The sequence below is a fragment of the Hemicordylus capensis genome, chromosome 2 (assembly GCF_027244095.1).
Source record: "Hemicordylus capensis ecotype Gifberg chromosome 2, rHemCap1.1.pri, whole genome shotgun sequence".
NCBI classification, from domain to species: Eukaryota; Metazoa; Chordata; class Lepidosauria; order Squamata; family Cordylidae; genus Hemicordylus; species Hemicordylus capensis.
The window spans coordinates 244,138,784-244,155,940 of record NC_069658.1 but is presented as its reverse complement, the minus strand read 5'-3'; the positions used below and the strand labels follow the sequence as shown (position 1 = coordinate 244,155,940).

General features: G+C 45.0%; 1 pseudogene; it reads right to left on the bottom strand.

Annotated features, from left to right (window-relative positions):
- The window catches only part of LOC128344830 (zinc finger protein 260-like), a 35,015-nt pseudogene extending 18,504 nt beyond the window's left edge, over positions 1–16,511 (bottom strand).
- Positions 16,512–17,157: the final 646 nt, after the last annotated feature.

Genomic DNA, 17,157 nt, shown 5'->3' with positions numbered 1-17,157 from the left:
CCCTATGCTCCTGACTAGGACGACAAGATGATGCCAGAGGAAAGAATACTAACCTTAACATAAGGCTACAGTCATATTCTAGGTTGGAGGGGGGGGATGGATACTGAAATCAAGGGACTCCTGATGTTGGAATCAAAGAAAGGACCACATGTGGGTGTGAGCTTTCAGGAAACCCTAATGTTGTACTCTGCATCAAGGGGGAGGAGCTGACTGTGGGTTTCAAGGAGCCCAGGCAGTGGGTTCGAGACTTAGGGAAGGATGTGACCACAACTGAAGAGTTTAAACCTGAATTAAAGAGGGAAACTACACATGGTATACTAAATGCAAAGCCACATTTTTTATTTATTAAGCATATTTACATATCATTGCAAACTCACTGGGCATTTTATTATAAAAATTTAAAAAGTAAAACAAAAATTAAAACATTAACTCTAAGACAATTTAAAACAATGTCAAATAATGTACATCTAATCATAGCCTGGATGAACAACTGTGTCTTAAAAGCCCAAGATGGGCAGGTTGTTATTTCTGCAGGGAGAGCATTCCAACACCTGGGGGGCAAGTGAGAAGGCCCATCCCTGAGATCAACCACACACATTCTCACAATGCCTTCACTTAACTACTAAGCCTATCAACTTAATTCTTTCATGGGGTTTATTTTACCCACTACACAGTTGTTAGGTACTCCCCACACCCAGCCTCAAGGCACAGCCTTGACTGCAATAGTACCTGTCAGTGGGGAGGAGTGTAGCACAAATTCAGGGGGCAGAAATTGCAAGGGATTCCTCAGCCCCTTCCTTACAGTGCTGGCCAGACACAGTGCAAAGGTCGGGCTCTGTTCTTGTTGTCTCTCAGGCAGTGTGTGCATGTTTCTCAGGCAGTGTGTGCATCTCATAAGTGGAAGGATTCTGCTCTTGGGTACCTCAGAGTACCTCTTTTGTAGTTCCAACTGGGCAGAGAACAAGTGCAGTGACTTTCCTAACTGATCCAAAATAGCATCCTCTCTCTCTTCTTGCACCCACCCACCTGCGTCACAGTGTCCAAGTTAGGGGTGTGCATGGTCCAGTGCCCCCCTGGTCCAGCACGGGGGGGGAATGTTACTTTAAGTGGGGGGGGTAGTACTTAACCACCACCCCCGCCGCTCTTCCCCCTCCGGTGCTGGTCTTTTGAAAAATCTTCTTGGGGCTACAGCGCGCACGCGGCAGCATCAGAGACGAGCTCGCGTGCCGAGGAGGGCGCATGCACGCCGCTAACGCTCGTCTCTTTTAACCCTTTACAAACGACGATGGGGGCAGGGGCTGCAGGGAGGAACTCTGCCGCCCCAAGAAGATTTTTCAAAAGACCAGCGCCGGAGGGGGAAGAGCGGCGGGGGGGGGAAGAGCGGCGGGGGGGGAGAAGAGCGGCGGGGGGGGAGAAGAGCAGCGGGGGGGGAGAAGAGCAGCGGGGGGGAAGAGCGGCGGGGGGGGGTAAGTACTACCACCACCACCCGCTTAAAGTAACAGTCCCCTGCCCATCCGGACCGGTCCGGCGGTCTTTTCTATTGTGCCCGGACCGAACCGTGCACACTCCTAGTCCAAGTGTCTGGCGGGCAGTCCTGGAGCTGGCCCCAACGGCCCTACCATCTCTGCCAGAGCAGTAGCAGCGCAGTAGGAGGGTGCAGAGAATGATGGTGGTGGCGGCAGAGTCTGGACCAGCTGGCATCCAGCAGGGACGATGGGAGCATGGGAGGCTCTCATCGGGCGATTGCCTGAGCAGGCCACCGGCAAGGTGCCGCCAGAGGTGTTCCTCGTAGCAAGGGAGGAAGGAACACAGGGATTGGGAGCAGCTGCCTGTAAGGAGATCCAAAGGTAGAGTTGCCTTGCCTCCCCTCCCACAAATTCTAGGTTTCACATGGTAATGATTGTTCCCTATTGCTACTGACACGACTCCTTAATTTCTAATTACACTGCAAGCTCACCAAAGCGTATATTATGCTATTATATTTTAAAGCATCAAATCATATAGATTTCTCAGAATTAGCTTCAGCAGCTGTCTTATACTAAACATTCCCTTATTAGCTGAATATTCATTTTCCTATTACCCCGCTTTTGGACTTGTAATGGTTTTTCTGTGGGCTTCCCTATCCAGTTGAGCACTGGAGTAAGGCAGGGGCTACTGTTGCAAGAAAGCTGCAGTGCCCACCACCTGCCAGAGAGAGAAAGGCCCACAGCCTCTCCCAACTGTAGCCAACAGAGGCTACTCCTGGTTTGATTCTGAGTTCATGGGCAATCTGGAGAGAGAGAGAGAGAGAGAGAGAGAGAGAGAGAGAGATCACACACAAGACTGTAGTTTTAAAGGCTTTATTCAAAGGCTAATGAGTACATGTGGGACAAGCATGCAAGCAATTTCAATCAAATGTTTCACTGTAGTGTAGAACAATGTTTCAGAGAACAGAGCAGTTTGTAATTAACTCTAGCAATTTCACTTTTACCTTACTAGATACAAGGAGTTTCAACCAAGTTCATATCTGACTCAAACTGCTGGCAAAACCCTGTTTCCTAGGCAATAGTTCCCTTATGAAAACATTTGTAGCTAGCATTCTAGTCAAAGGTCACAGCATAAGCGGGAGTGGGGGAGAGGGGGGGAATGCCCAGCCTGTCAGTGGATGAGCAGGAAAGCTGAGAGGGGAGAGAGCTCATTCTGACATGTTAATAATGAGCCAAAAACAGAGGGAGGGAAAGGCGGTGGGGGTGGAGACAGAGTGGGGAGGAAGGCGACGGCAAGCCAAGAGCTAGCAGAGAGAGCTTCAGGAAAGGAAAAGATCCTACAGTTGAACAATTGTGTCTACTGCCCTTTTGAGCAAGTTGTTCCAATTCTCAACCAAGGCATCAACAGGATCACCGGCAAAGCCAACACTGAATCCCTCCAAAGCTTCTTGGAATCCTAACAGATCCAATAACCTCTTTGGGTGGACCATTCTAATAGACCCCTCGCCCCTACAGAGGTGGGAAGTGGTTGTAAGTCCAACCTTAACCAGATGGTGGTTCGTCCATGACAATAGGGAAATCACAGGAGTCCCCACACACAGAACACCACCCTGATCAGAGTAAAAGACCAAATCACGTGTGTGACCTGCAATATGTGTCGATCCAGAGACTGCTTGGGATAGGCTCATAGTTGTCATGGCCGCTATGAACTCCTGAGCTGCCCCGGACAAATTGGTCCTGAAATGAACATTGAAGTCCCCCAGTACCAAAAGTCTGTGAGACTCCAATGCGAGTTCTGCGACCAAGAAGGCATTATATTGATGCCTTCTATTTGATGCCTCATTGTAAGTCCTGTGCAATGAGTGGAGAATTGCCTTAAGCATAAGTTTTAAATGCCTGGATTAGAGTCCTTTTTGCAGCTCGACACTCAAGTGTCAAACCAGGGGCGAGAAGGATATTTTTGACACTTCCTAAGAAAGGGTTGTGAGTTAACAAACACAGGAAATAAAAGACCCAATAAACTATTATAATACTCAAGCATGGAGGTTTCGGAATTCTGAACTTCCCCAGCAACTAGGACATCCCACAGATAGCAAGCATCCAAGGAGTTAAGGTGACTCAGCTGAGCTGAGAAGGGGTCCATCTCACTCTATGAAATCCAGACCTCTCCTCATTACAAGGAACCTGTCTGCAGTCTAGCCATACAGAACCTTTCCAGCCAATATACATAATTAGAGGAGATTGGTAACTCTCTGGGCAACTAATAACTTGAAAATTCCTGATAAGCGGTGCCAAGCTATGGGATATAACCACACCATCAATTAAAGAAGGTCTTGATCCCATCCAGTGAGTATATTCGGCAGTGAAGTCGGTGGATGCTGCCCCATTAAGCAGGTGCGGGTCCATCTTGTTAAATGATAGCAGGAGGTTTAAACCACAAACATTACCTTTGGTGTCTTTAGATTGTCTGACAAGTAAGTAAAAGAGATATCCGAGGGTGAGGAATAACAGTGAAATTTTGCATATAGAGTATTATCATCTGGCCCAATACAGGCATTAAAGTCCCCAGCCACAATTAAATGGGCAGCGGGTTGGGTAGCCTGAATATCAGAGATATATACCTCCAGTTTAGACCATACCTCCTTCGCTTGTGCGTGGGAGCCAATAGGGGGTATATAAACATTAATCAACATGATATTAAAATCCCCAATACTAAATAGTACCGCTAGTGCATAGGGATGCAGGGTACCAAGGAACAGCAATTTACACTGGAGAGAGGTGGAAACAAGCACCGCCATACCTCCCTTGTATCTACTTCTTCTGACACTGACCTTAGCATCTAATAGGAGAGACGTGTAGCCAGGTAGAAGTAAATTGCTTGTTAACCAGATTTCTTGAACCATCAAAATATCAAATCCAGAAATAAAAGTTAGAAAGTTAGGATCTCAGTTAATGTGGAGTTTGTTGTGAACCAAGCCTGATCTGTATACCAGATATGCTCAGGAGCTAGCATACAAAATTAGGCTTGTTTCACCAGTGTCACAAAGTGACCAGTTATTTTATACAGTGACCATGTAGGATCAGGGCGCGTAAACAGAGAGAGAGACACACACACACTCAGAAAGTTCAATGGGCTGTATTATAGAAAGTTGCACATCAGGATAAAATAATCCACATTAAAACATGTTTCCGATTCAAAGTGTAGTGTAATGTGCCTAACTAATATGTGTGTGTGCAATCAGTAATTACAGCTATCTAACAACCTAACAAATCCTAATAAAATATTTAGAGAGAAGCAGAGAAAGAAGAAAGGAGGAAGGGAAGGCTTAGGAAGGGAGTGGCACTAATTAGTAGCGAAGAGGGAAATGGAATCCAAGGCTTGTGGAGCAGCATATTACCAGGGTCAGAGGCTTGAGAGCGGTGAGGCTTTCAGCTGAAGGAGAGAGGCTGTAGCTGGAAACAGGAGCTTGGGAGCAACAGTCAAGCAGGCAGTTTTCTCAGAGCGAGGCAGAGAGTGAGAGCACCATGGCTGGGGAAATCTTGACTTCTCACTGCACAGTAGAAGTCACAGACAGTTCCTGTCCATGGACAGAGTTCCTGCTTGTTGCCCCACGGCTTAGCAGCAAACTCTGGGATGGCTCTTGAGCAAGTATGCTTGTTAGGCAAGATTGCTGACTCTGTCCAGTAAGCCTCATTCTTTATAATTGTATCTTCCTTTGATCTCCACAGAGGTTATTCAAAATGTCCTCATCCTCCTGGGTCCCCAAAAAGGTGACAATTTGCTGTTACCTTCTGGATATTGTCTTTTAATTTTTCAGGATATTAGCTCAGTCCAGGGAGATCTGAATCCCATCTTCTGTTCGCTGCTATCTTGGGGAGGGGACGTTCTATTTTGCCCAAAGCAAATTTGCATCTCTGAGCTGCAAATGGGCATCTTCTCTTGTCCCCAGATTTCTGGTGCTTGGTCCCAGAAGGTGTTAAAAAGATGTTAATAAAATAAGAATTAAAATCTATAGGTGTTTTCTTTGTGTGCATTTACCTAGAGTAGAATTTCTATAGACAGCAATTGAGTATCCCTCATAGCAGAGCAATCATTGACAAGGACTAACATAGATCTTGCAACAGGAAAGGAGAGCTCAGCCTCTGGAGTTTTCCACAGACATTATCTGATAGTAAGTTACATTTTAGCATATTGATAGCTCAGGCCTAGCCCTTGTGTTTCTGTGAGTGCCCATTTCACAATACAATGCTGGCTTGCCTCCTCTCTCACAGAACAATTAGTATCAGTCTCAGAGGCAAGTCATGTACTGGTCAGTTCACCTTGAGTTCAGGCATTAATTGATCTCTTAATAAAATTGGAGTCAAACACAGGCCTGGATCCTACACAATTCTGGGCTGGTATTCTGGGTTTAAAGTTGGGGTGGGGACCCCCCCAACAAGTTCTGGTGAAAGCTGTGAATCAGAGAGTGTGTTCATCTCTTTGGTATGCACTGGCCCATCATTAAAACCCTGGGTAGCTGTCAAATTCGTTGGAAGAAGGGCTTCACAACTGTTCTTTCCCAAGGTGGTCAAGTCATCCACTATTTCTAACAGAGAATTTGAACTATCTCGAAGTTTGATAAGTGAGTGAGAAAGAGTGTCTATAAAATCCTGGGAGAGAGCAGTGGACATTACGACAGTGGAAGGATTTGGAATTACTTCTTCACTCCATTTCCTTTGTTTAGAGAGTTTGTTTGGATAAATGCAGGAGGATTGACCTTGAGATCTGGCTTGAGCTGCTATCTGAGTTTCTGGTATTTTCCTTGTTTGCTTTAGACTCTCTGTAATGAGCGACCAAGTGCAAAGTGCTGGAGGCTGCTTTTTTAACTCCCTCATGACCAGGAGATTTACAATGGAATTGGTGAAGCATCTTTGGGTTTGTATTCCCAATCTACCCAAATACGCCTTCATCTGGCAATGCAGACCTGGAATCCTCAGGTCCTTAAAAGTAAGTAAAAGCCTTTAGCTGAAACCCACATCAGGCAAATGCTCATACTTTGTAAAATCCTGATTTGAGATGGCACAGGATGTTAAGAGTCTTAAAGAACGTAAAATAACAGCTCTATGACTCCAATTGTAATGGTTAATTGGTAAATGGGCGATGATGAGCAAAATGCAATTAGGCTGTAAACAGCAGTTAAATTTGTTGTCAATTGCGGGGAAAGATAAATGGCTAACCATCCAAAGGTTAGACAAGAAGTTTACCTTTGCATTAGTGCTGCCTTCGATATTGTTTGGCGGAACAGGCTGTCTCTGTTAGGGACATCCTTAATGCATCAAATTTTGTTTCCAGGTGTTGTAGACTTTGCAGTATGTACTGCAGCGTGCCTGTGGTTAAGTTGCAGAATTGGGATAAAAGTACATTCTGATTTGTCCCACTCTGGGACTCTTTCGAGGGACCGCTCGGCAGGGGATCAGAAATTGTTTTCCCATCAATGACTTCTGCAGAATCACAGGAGTCCTATAGAGAAGCAAATCTATTTTGTATTGGTAAGGGAAATGAAGGACTTACAGTAGAAGTTAAAAAATGATCCATCCTCAATTTCTTAGATCGTCTCTCCGAATCCACTGGCTGGGCAGAGGGACTAGCTCTTGCACGCCATCTTGACAGTCTTCATTAATTTCTTGAATGTAATCAGGAGGATGAAAGGCTGTCAGGCGATTGGGTCAGATAGGATAATGGGTCCACTCAGCAGAGTAAACAAAAAAAAGGGGGGTGGGGAGACTTTTACAAGGGAAAAACAAAACAGTAGTGGAGGAGCTAGGAAACATTTTGCCATCCAGATGCCATGTTGGCTCCTCCCCTGACCTCAGTTTAGCCTTTTGGGCCTGCAAAGTTGGTCCCAATTCCACCAGCCTGTTCACCACACTACTGATCCTTGCTCCAAAATACACTCTAGGCCAAAAAGACAAGCTCCAAAACGGAGCACTATCATGTTATGGAGAGAGAACTGCCTGACTGGGCTTCAGGCCCTTTATTTCAAAGGGATAAGTTGTGTGCTCTTCTTGCAAAAAAACTAAAACTTATAGACAAAGTAATGAAATGTGTGCATGGGGGCGGATCAATGGAGAACACTGCCACGCTTGGTCACTTGAAAAGAGAGGAGACTAGATGAGTGCTTCAGTCCAGAGCTTGAACTGCACATTGAAACAATACATTTCATAAGCAAAGCCCTTTAAAAAAAAAATCAAATCCACCCCCGCAAAATGTTATGCCACAATAAAATGTTAACTTTTTGAAGCATTACAGGATTCTTTGCTATTCTTGCTAGAGCAGATCAATGTGACTCTTCCTGGAATTCACTTATGACATGAATAACCAGAGTGGGTTCTTTGATGTGATGTAATCGGGTGCTTCTGCTGGAACCTCTTTTCACACTATTCCTATGGTTTCTTCCCACCATGCATTCCTTGATGGTTAGAAAGAGTTTCACTCTCTGAAGCTTTTTCTACACTCCAAGTATTTATATGGTTTCTCCCCCCATGTGAATCCTTTGATGAGAAACGAAGCTTCTACGCTCACTGAAACTCTTCCCACACTCCAAGCATTTATATGGTCTCTCCCCCGTGTGAACCCTTAGATGAGAAGTGAAGGATGAGCATTGCATGAAACTCTTCCCACACTCCAAGCATGTATATGGTTTTTCTCTTGTGTGAAACCTTTGATGTAAAGTAAGGCAGTCAGTTTGACTGAAGCTCTCTCCACATTCCAAGCATTTATATGGTTTCTCCCCAGTGTGAATTCTTTGATGAGAAATAAAGTTTGAACTGGAACTGAAACTCTTTCCACACTCAAATCATTTATATGGTTTCTCCCCAGTGTGAATTCTTCTATGTTTAGTCAGGGATTCGGCTCGAGTGAAGTTTTTTCCACACACTATGCACTGATATGGTTTCTCCCCAGTGTGAATTCTTTGATGGGAAATGAGAGTTGTACTTTGCCCGAAACTCTTTCCACACTCCAAGCACTTATATGGTTTCTCCCCAGTATGGGTTCTTTGATGTATAGTAAGTTTCCCTCTCTGAGTGAAGTTCTTACCGCACTCCACACATTCATAAGATTTCTCCCTGGTATGGGATCTTTGACGTGTAGTAAAACCTGTTCTCCCTCTAAAGCTCTTTCCACACTCCCTAGCATGGGTTCTTTGATGTTTTCTAAGATTTCCATTATAGCTGAAGGTCTTCCCACATTCCAAACATTTGTAAGGTTTTTCCTGTGGGTGCATTTTCCATTGAGACAAAAGGCTTGGATCAAAATCAAAGCTCCTCCTGTTCACATGGCACAGAGTTCTCCGGGCTTCCTTTTCTTTTTTTTCTTGAATGAGAATTTCATGAAAGTCACTGCACTGAGACGCACAAGATCCATTCCTCCTCTTCTGTATTGCTTCAGTTGTCCTTCTCTGTTGTCCTCTCTTTTTAGATGGGGTACTTTCCAACAATCCTCCGTGGAACTTTCCTTCATTCTCACTCTCACACCTGTCACTCCCTGGAATGGAGAGAGAAAATTGGTCAGATCCTGGAATAAAAAAGGAGCCTCAGATCAATAAACAACTCCAGTTACATTTCCCAACAATGGAAGAACCACAAATCCAATCTGCCATTTATTGATATGTTGGTGGAATTGGCAGAGAGAGTCCCAGCTGTGTCCATCTGGGAGCTCATGGCAGCATCAACCCAGGGTTAACTGGTGGCTAACTATTAGGATTTCATCTTCCTTCTGGGTACCACATTGGGCAACCACCTGATTTCCAGGACAGTTCCAGCAAAACTACAAAAGCGATATGGGACTGGATCTTCTAGCGGTGTTCCTTAACATTTTTAAAAGATTTTTTTTTAATCTAGGGAAAGAGGGAGTCTTACCCAGAGAGGCCACAATCCCATAATTCTCCTTCATGACCTCCCTGTGCAGGGCTCTTTCGTCCAGATCCAGCAGAGCCCACTCCTCCTGGCTGAAATGCACAGCCACCTCCTCAAAAGATACCAGAATCTGAAATAACAAGGAAAAGAAAGCATTTACTACCTAGCAGATACCATGATGGTTCTTCCCCTCCTAAGCACAATCTAAAAGAGTCATTCAGGTGAGGTGGTGTGAGAAGGGCAGGGGATGTCCCCTTCTAAATTTGGGTAGTCACACCTTCAAAGGTGCCTCCTTGCCCAGTTTGCAAGATGCAAGCCTTCAGAGTGGCCTTCACAGTCTTCCTAGCAGACAGCTTTGCCAGCAGCCAAAGGAAAGAAAGATTTTTCCAACCCCAGGAACATTCCCAGACAGAAGGCTTTACTGCAAGTTCGAAGCTGCCGCCCCCAGCCCCCCAACGATGCAAAAAGTGCTTTTTACCCTAGACATAAATCGGGCTACACTCTTAACATGCCATGAAAAACCCAAATCATGTGGAAGTGCTCCCCAATAGCTCACAGGGACTTCGGGGCAGATTTGGCCAATATTTGAACACACACCCCTCCATTCCAGAGGAGATGCGAACTAAAAGTTCGTCCAGAATGCAGCAGCCAGCCTAGTCTCTGGGTCATCGCAGAGAGACCATATCACTCCAGTGTTGAGAGAGTTACACTGATGCCGATGTTTCCAGGGAAAATACAAGGTGCTGGTTATAACCTAAAAAGCCCTAAACAGCTTAGGCCCTGGGTATTTAAGAGGTTGTCTTCATCATGAACCCCACCGCCCACTGAGATCATCAGGGGAGAGTCGTCTGCAGTTGCCACTGGCTCATCTGGTGATCTTAATAGGCGACAGGGTTCACAATAGAGAAGGTGCTCTCAAGTACCCTGGACCAAAGCAGTTAAGGACTTTATAGGTAATAACTAGCATTTTGTATTTCATTTGGAAACATATCGGCAGCCAGTGCAGTTCTTTTAGAATCAATGTTATATGGTCCCTTCTGGTAAACCCATAGTCAGACCAATCTGGCTGCTGCATTCTGTATCAACTGTAGTTTCCGAACTATGTACAAAGGCAGCCCCACATAGAGTGCTTTTTACCCTGGACATAAATCGGGCTACACTCTTAACATGCCGTGAAAAACCCAAATCATGTGGAAGTGCTCCCCAATAGCTCACAGGGACAAATAGTCAAGCCTAGAGGTTACCAACATATGTACTACCGTTTTAAGGTTATTTCTCTCCTGAAATTGACATATCTGGCATATCAGCCGAAGTTAATAAAAAACACTCCTGGCCACGGCCTCAACCTGAGAAACCAGAGAGAGTTTGGGATCCAGGAGCACTCCCAGACTACGAACCTGATCTTTTAGGGGGAGTGTAACCCTATCCAGAACAGGCAAATCTAAACCATCTCTTGGATCCCGACCCCCTACAGAGAGTAATTAGATACTGTTTAGATAGATTTTAACCATGTTTTAAATTTTAAATTATTGCGGTTTTAGCTTTTTAAATTTTGTTGTAATTTGTATTTTATTGTAAGCCGCCCGGAGATGTAAGTTTTGGGCAGGATATAAAAGTGTCAAGCAAACAAACAAATAAATGCTGGGTGTGAAAAACTGCCAGGGGGATGTTCCAGGAACAGAGGTAACTTGTCCATCCTCATTCCCCAGTGATCCCTCCCCTACCTGATCTGCTTGTAGTGAAGCTTCCTTCACCTCCACCAGAAAGAAGAGATGGCTGAGAATGCACTGCCAACCTAAGCCCGGTTCCTACAAAGGACACAAAAGTGATAAGATGTAGGTGAATGGGATATATAGAGAACTGAGTACAGAGTAAAAGGAAACATCTTGACATTGGGTTTGTTCACAACTCAAAAATGGACACATAAAATGGGAGGTTCCTTCACTTGGGGACTGCAGACCAAATCCTTCTATCTGAACACAGCACAGCAGCCTTTGAGTCACCTGGCCAACAGGGGTTTGCAGAAACTGTGCAGATGCCATGTGCGCGCTGGAGCTGTGCAGGGGTACTTGGAAGGTGCACCACTCCAACAGGAAGCCACATGGGCAGCGGTTGGGTTGCCATATTCTGGCTTTCCAAATCTGGGTACCTAATTTATAAATTGGCTTGAAAATAATTGAGCAGAATAGCGATTGCATGTTTTGCTCCATAACTCTGAACAATCTCTGAAAGGGCAGCACAACTTCTGAAAGGGCAGGTTCGGATGCACAAATTCTTAAACTGCTCAAATGAAATATTTTTTAAATCTTGCAAGGGACTAGAGAGAAGCTTCTTCCTCAGAAGGGCTCAAGGGACTATCAGAGCAGACCACAGGAGAAAAGAATGTTTGAGAGAGAGGGAGACCAAGGGGACATACAACACAACCCTCCTTACCCTGCAAGGGGGCACCTTCATCCACCTTCTGCAAGTTCCTCCTGGAAAGCATCCACTGCCTGGTGGTGTCCAATTGAGTCTTTTCTGCCTCGGGAAAATCAGGGGCCGCTTCTGAGAACACTCTTTGTATCTGAAAGAGAGGAGAAGTTTGCAGGCAGCAAAAGGGGAGGATGGAGTGTAGAAAGGGAATGGTGCAAGGAAAGACCTGGAAAGGGATTGGGATGGGTGGCCATCCCTTGAGTGATTTCCAAGTTGCTTTCTTGGATGTCTTTTAAGCTATCATATCTCACACTCTCAGCGCTTTACAACTCCCAACAACAGAGATGGGGGATGAAAAAATGTCCTTTTCTAAACATTCACTGGCCAACATCCAGATCTGCAGCATAACGGGCAATTTTCACCATCTTGCCTAAACTCTGAAGCGCATAGTGCATCACCTAAATATGTCGCTCAGGAGTACGCAGTCCTCAGGGACATATTTAGTGATGCTCTGGGAGAAAGGGGAAATAATAATAAGAAAAACATCCCTTCCCCCACTCAGGTGACAATGCAGCGGTAATCTGGAAGTGCACCAGTATGGAATGTGCATGGCTATACACACCCAATGCTAGTCCAGATGTCAATCTATAGTTCATAAAATTCATTAGTAACAATCAGTGGATGCCAATGCCATATTAAGCAAGTTTGACAAAGTTGCAATTAATGTTTTTCTAGCTAAAATTTCTAGGAAGCGTGAGAGAGAGTGTATATGTGTGTGTGTGTATATATATGTGTATATATATATATATATATATATATATATATATATATATATATATATATATTATATTGATTTCTTAATAAATCAGTAATTAATTTGAAATGATATCTTTCCATATTAAGCTTCGAATTTGTTTCAGTATAAAATCAAATCCCACTGAGGATTTAAATTGGATTTCCCACCCACACCATATATTTCAGTTCAACTACTCGGCTACTTGAAAAACCTTTGAGGTACAGCATGGAAATGAACATGATAGGGGCTGTTTTACTAAATAAATAGTGTCAAATGAGATCACAATCTATTTAGGGCATCAGGAACATTTGCACAACAAAATTTCCAGAGGAAAAAAAATTAATGCCTATTTTATGCAAACTTGCATGGCAACATTTCGATAAAGTTTTCCAATTCAATTTTTTTCAGAAAACTAACCTCTCTGCCCAGGTTGAGTGGCTCTCACTTGTTGTTTCTTGTCCTCCGCCTGGCTCAGGAGGAAACCTTCGACCAGGGCCACCACCTGGGAGCTGCTCTCCAGTTCACATCCTCTGACCCAGCTCTCCATCTCTGGGGGCAGGAAGGACAGTAGCTGCTCCAGGACCAGCAGGTCCAGGATCTGATTCTTGGTGTACTGCTTTGGTTTCAGCCACTGATGGCAAAGGCGGTGAAGCTGACTGCAAACCTCACGAGGCCCCTCAGCCTCCTGATAGTGCAACTGCCTGAAGTGTAGGCGGGATACATCTGAGCTGGTGGTGTCTTCTCCCAGGATCTTTGGTGCCGCCCTGTCCCAGAATTCCCCATTGATCCCAGCTGGGGTGACATCCGGGCCTTTCCCTGCTCCGGGGCCAGAAGAGCCCTCCTCTCCCATCTTTGATTTGTGCTCAACACAGATTCCAAGAAGGTCGAAAGATCTCCTTGTTCTACACTGGAAGATAAAGGGTTTTTTTTAATTGTGAACACTGCAGATCAGCCTAGACAACTCTGAGCTCGATGGACTAATCATTTTACTCAGAAGGCAGTTTTGTAGCTGATAGGGCTGCAGCCAGGGCCCTATGGTAAGGATCAGTCAAATGAATTGTATTCTGCCATAAACAAAAATCAGAGACGCAGTATGTGCTATGACGTACAAATAGAAAACACTTCATTTTAAAACGTGGCCGTGCAGGAGAAATTAGTTTGAGTAGGAGCCATGCTGATTTTGAGGTAGAAAACATTAGAAATGGCTTGCTTATCAAAGTTTAAAGAATGACCAGTGAGCCCAGCAGTTTGACAGGTGCTAGTCATTTTATTTCTCATGAGCTTTTCTGAGATCGGCCTACATGAGGATTTTTGAACTCTGTCTTTTGGGAAATGGTTTATTTTATTTATTTATTTATTTATTTATTGTTACATTTGTATACTGCCTTTCATTAAAACAATCCCAAGGCGGTTTACAGCAAAATCTAAAAACAAGATTGTAAAAAAGACACCATTAAAATATTAAGCTAAAAATATAAAACAAATCTGATAAAAATTTAAAATTTGTTGTGTAAGGCAAGAGGAATGTGGAGCCATCCAGCAGGCCTGTAGCCAGCTTAAATGTCTGGCTGGGGGCACCACAAAATGGGGGTGGGCCAGGTTATATGGCCTTTTTAAAACAATTTATTTTAATAAAATAAAATAATATAATTTATATACCACCTGACTCCCAAGGCTCTAGGCAGTTCACAACAATGAACACAAGAAAAACAAAATATGGCAAAATGTTAAAACAATTTGAAGCATTCAAAGATTACTAAAAGCTTGGCTAAAGTAATGTGTCTTAAGGGCTTTTTAAAAGGCTGGTAAATTAGGTGCAGTGGGGAAGCAGCTTGCCTAGAGTGCAAAAGGCTGTTAGTTCAAATCCCCGGAGTGCTTCCCAGACTGTGCCTAGTAAATGCATTTCCAGTCACCTGAATTGGGCAGCAGCGACATAGGGAGGTGCTGAAAGGCATCATCTCATACTGCATGGGAGGAGGCAATGGTCAACCCCTCCTACCAAGAAAATCACATGGAATGTGAACGCTAGGAGTCGACACCGACTCAATGGCACAATTTCAATCTCAATCAAAGATGTTAAACCACAGACGTCTAGAGGGAACACATTCCATAGCCCAGGAGCAACTACAGAGAAGGCCTGTTCCCGAGTCACTGCCAGACGAGCTGACGGCATCCAGAGTTGTGATGTAATGTGCAGTGGGGATCATGCAGAAGAAAGCACTCTCCCATGTTACCCAGTCCTCCTACGCCGTTTAGAGCTTTAAAGGTAATTACCAGCACTTTGTATTTGGCCTGGAAACCTATTGGCAGCCAATGCAATGCAGGTATCATATGGTCTCTCCGAGATACTCCAGAGATGAAGTTAGCCACTGCATTTTGGACCAACTGCAGTTTCTGTACAAAGGCAGCCCCACATACAGGGCATTGTAGTTATCAAGCCTCTGTTAGGGAGCCTGCTAACCTCTGCATTTTAAAAAAACAATGCCTTTAATAAATTCAGTACAGATTCACATAGTTTAAACAGTAAGCAGTTTTCCTTAAACAATTACAACACAGGCATGCTTATCATTTATAACAAATAAAAGTCCACCCTCCCCAGACAGCAGTGAAGCTGGAACTAGCCACAGCATAGGAAACCATGCCACCTCTATATTGCCCAAATAATGTGCCTCTTATATTAAGGGTGCAGCCCTCCTTAACAACTGCCATTTTCTGGCATTTCAGAGTTCGAGTGAACATCCAAAGCCCTAAATAGAGCACATTAAACTAACAAGGTTCCCCCCCCCACTTTTTTTTACAAGCCAATTTTTTTCAACAAACACAGCACATGTGTAAAAACTGTGCATCAATGGAAAAGAACAAATGGGAGAGAAAAATATAAGCCAGAAATTAAGAGCCATTGGAGGTTATACGCGTGTTAAGAAGAGATTGTGGGTTGCATGCAGGAAAAACCTGATAGGAGACAACTGAAAACAAAATTCAAGAAAGAACATCATTCCAAAATTTGATTTGAGTGGATGGAGGGTTGCAAATTGACCATCCCTTATTGACATTTTCAATAAATGGAAACCATATTTCCAAAAACTTGTCTTGTTTTGTTATTCCTCTAGCTAACCTGATTTGATGGGTTAGCTTTTCAGATAATGTGATCTTCCAGACCCTAATGAACCAATTTTTAATGGGTTAGACCCTTTGAGGATTTCCAGTGTTTAGCTACCTCTATCTTGGCTGCTGCCAGCAACAGAGTAATTCGATCTTAATGAGATATATTTTTGTGAGTAATTTTGTAAATTGATAAAAGTGGTAACACTGGATCAGGCTGAAGATCGAGTTGGGCTATTTCAGAGATGATATAAAAAGTGTTTTTGTTAATGGATCCCCCTGCCCTCGCCCTTTAGCTCTCTATTTCAGAAAATGGAAATAGCTGGAAACCAGTTCAGATCAAGGAAAACGAGCTTTGCAGAGGAAACACACTCTAAGTGCTGGAGAGAAACCTGGGAGGGGAGGATATTTCAGTAACTTTTCTACCCATATCCCCCCTTCCACCCCATCAGCAGCTGCATTATCTTACTGCCTGTGTTCTCTCTCCCCTCCTAGCCTGCATCTAGGAGGGGAGAGCACCCCTTTCATTTGCCAGCCTGCACTGGTCACCAGCACACCCCCAGCCTCCAAAGCACACAGGACTCACCAGATCCCCCGTGGGAGCAGGGCGTGTGGGGAAGACAAGGGTCCTTCTCTCCCCTCAGCTTCAGCTTCTTCTTTGGGTGCTTCGTCGTGCAGCTGCATGTGGAAGTAGGAACAGGAGAACTCTTGGCTCTTTCCGGACACCCACCTCCAGCTTCACCTTCCTCCCTCCAAACAAAGGCACACAGCAAAAGTGTGTTGCTTGGCGAGAGACATCAGGTGTAGCAATGTTCTTTCCTACTCCTCAACGAACCCTTCCCTCTGCATCTGAGCATGCTCATAAGCATTGGAGCATGCTCAGTAGGGTCAAATGAAGCTCCTTTTCTTTTTCTGCCCAAAGCTAGGGGTGTGCACGGAACCGCACAGCTGCGGTCCGGCACTGTGGAGGGGGTCCCTTTAAGGGCGGGGAGGGTTTACTTACCCCTCCCGCCGCTTTGCCCCCTCCAGCGCCCGTAGTTCTTGTAGAAATTGGGGCGGCAGGATACCTCCCCGCCGCCCCTTCTTCTTCTGCAATGCAAAGGCTGAAAGAAGCCTTCTGCGCACGCGGCACGGCGCGAAAGCTTCACATCTACCCGATGAGACGGGTAGACCGGGCCTCCAATCGCCGGAGGCCCGGTCTACCCGGCCGTCCCGGCGGGTAGACCGGGCCTCCGGCGGTTGGAGGCCCGGTCTACCCGTCGCATCGGGTAGATGTGAAGCTTCCGCGCCGCATACGTGTGCACAGAAGACTTCTTTCAGCCTTTGCATTGCAGAGCAAGAAGGGGCGGCGGGGAGGTATCCTGCCGCCCCAATTTCTACAAGAACTACGGGCGCTGGAGGGGGCAAAGCGGCGGGAGGGGTAAGTAAACCCTCCCCGCCCTTAAGGGGACCCCCTCCACCTGGACCGGCCAGGTCCGAACTGGT